The sequence below is a fragment of the Zingiber officinale genome, unplaced genomic scaffold, assembly GCF_018446385.1.
Source record: "Zingiber officinale cultivar Zhangliang unplaced genomic scaffold, Zo_v1.1 ctg216, whole genome shotgun sequence".
Taxonomy (NCBI): Eukaryota; Viridiplantae; Streptophyta; class Magnoliopsida; order Zingiberales; family Zingiberaceae; genus Zingiber; species Zingiber officinale.
The window spans coordinates 84,824-87,861 of record NW_024589895.1 but is presented as its reverse complement, the minus strand read 5'-3'; positions in this window follow the sequence as shown (position 1 = coordinate 87,861).

Below are 3,038 nucleotides of genomic sequence, written 5' to 3'. Positions count from 1 at the left end.
AGAAACCTACAATAATCCTATCTAGATGGGAATACCCATACTATTTACAAATGAACTATCCATCATAGAACTCCTTCAACTCATAACAATCATATGTACACTTCATATATATGCATAATCAGCATATTTAAATCCAATTTACCACACAAACCCTACGCCACCTTCTAAGTTATCCTACAAGATACAAACAGTCTAAATTTAAGGTACCCACGGAATAGAATAAATCAATCCTCTAAAGACTGACCAAAACCGACAATGATATACGATCAACTCAGTCTTTTCCACGTCAGTACAAAACATGTACTCAAATGTGCTCTAGATACCAAACTAAGCACAAACAATCCAAAAATCAGCATCTCTATAAAAATAGGGTATGATGGTCCTCTACTGATCGGTCCAACAAAACTAAATCGGCCATATACCAACTGATCAAGATTACCTTAATCCTCCACAAGCAACTTGGTATATCAATATACGACTACCCAGATCAATAAGTGTAAATCAGACTCCTACTGACTGATCTAACAAGAGTAAATCAATATTTACTGATGAAATTAACTGAGGTAATATGGTATTCTACTAGCTATGTCAGCATGAATACATAGATACTATTCACTATCCGGCTAATAATAGCAGAGGCTGGTATGTGCCTCGATCTTCTAATCAACTAATAGTAACAGAAGATAAAAACTACTGGTGTATGATATAATAAATCACCAGAAACTGTAACCCTTAACCTCTATCAAGGTCGATCATCATCAGTGGTTTACCTAATGCATAAAATGTATGATATATCAACTAGACAGGTACTAGTAAAGAGTGCTAATACATGTCATAAACTGTAATACACAACAGTGCATATATTAACAGAAAGGTAGGATAACAGTATATACTGACATACCTCCTATAGCTTGGAGATGTCCTGCTGCTGCCAGGTCCCAAAACCCGATAAAAATCACATCGAGAAGACCAAAACACGAAATCCGAAAGACCGGAAATAAGACTCGTAAGTCGATCTCTGATACCAAATAAATTGATATCAGATAAATCTCGAAAATCCAGAACACATAGCAAGTATCGTATACCTGCTCTGATACCACTACATTGTCACATCCCGGAGGAGTCTCTGTCCGAAGAAATTTCGGCAGCATCTCCCCTGTACGGCGGACAATCTGAAACTTTTCTACAAACATTATATACTTCAGCCACATGCGGCTGGAATAATAACAATAAAAGAAAACAAACACCACGCAGTTAATATCAAATTCAGCCTCTGGCTGACACAACCACGCAGTAAAATATATATCATCAGCCCACTCAGCTGGAACAAAACCAAAACACAAAGACTGCTAGCCGGCTAGACTTACACAACCAACAACAAATACAAATACCACATAACAACATCAACACTCCAAAAATAAAACCGGAGTACAGAGCTAAACAACTGATACAATAAACAAACAAAACATACGTGAAACTGATAAGTCTTCTGATGTGACGTGGGGACCAGCAGACAGGATACTCCAAGCGACACCAAAACCAAACCTGGTACCTGAAAAATATAGAGTCCACGAGGGTGAGTTCAACAACTCAGCGAATACCAATAGACATGCCTAGTAAAATATATCTAACAGCAATAAACATGGAATACAGCTTCCTAATCATATATCTAGGAAAGATGCAAAACTGAAAGGTAACTAAGGAAGCTGTACTCACCAGGAACTCCTATCCAAACAAAAGGGTCGTCAAACCGAAAGTGCCCTAAATCCTGTATGCATGTCAAACATATGCATCCAACCAAATGCAGCAAATAAATGCAGCAAACACAATCACAAGAAATAAATGCATCAATGCATATGATGTCAATGATGCGTCCTGGTCACCCCTGACGCCAGTCAGTCATCTCACACACAAATGGCGAGACCGAGTGGGTAGGGCTGTGACAACCGTGCACTCTGTCGTCACCGAGATGCTGTCGGAGTACTCCTGTCCTGTGACCCCAAATCATAAATGGGGGAGCTCAATGCTCTCAACTCCCGGTACACGATGACGGGGAGGAATCCCTGCCGGCTAACACGTTGTGTCACACTACCCATGAGCGGACCAACGTAGCCAAACAAAGTCCCTGCTGCAACACACACTGCCTGAATCGACCACTAACCCATGAGTGGTGGTGTGTGCAGATCCATGTAACTGGCGATGTGCTCAACAACAATGGAGTCGACTATCGCACAGCATGCAATCATGATGCATGACACTAAGCATGGCAAAAACTGATCAACATAACCATATCCATACATACAAAATGGGTACTGTAAAAGCGATGGTCACATACCAAGATCTAGAGTACACAGGTCAGATAGAATATCAAAAATCCTATGTCCTGAACATAATAAGTATGGAATATCCTGATCAGCATAGAAAAATCCATATATACATAATATGGGTACCACAGTATCAGTAAGCCAAATCCACGGATCTAGGGTATACAAGTCCTCTAAGGTATAACAACCTAGACCCAAATCATATCCCTCTTCCATAGCATATGTACCAACAATATACACAGATCAAAGAATCAGGGTCTAAACACCCGAATCATATATGATATACAAATAGAGGTACACAAATCTGATATGGCACAAAAATCTAAGTATCAGATAATCTAGATACACAGGCCAGAAACAACAATCCAAATCCTAGTCCTAACCTCAGTAAGCATGGTATGTCACTCTAGAAACTAAGATACTCATGGTAACAAGATAATCATGGCAACAAATCACGAGATATAATCACGGATACATCACAGGTGACAAACCTAACATGCTATGGATATCAAACAGTGACATACCAAAGGCAAACATGTTCATTGCATGTAGTTATAAAATACTATACATATCCAATGACAATATCATAAAAGATAAGTCAAGAGGTACCCGCCTTTAATTGTAGTCTGTGATAAACAATCCTCACATCAGAACAATCGTCCCGTAATCAGGGTCCTGCATACAAATATTCAATTTAGCTACTCTAACAAGTAT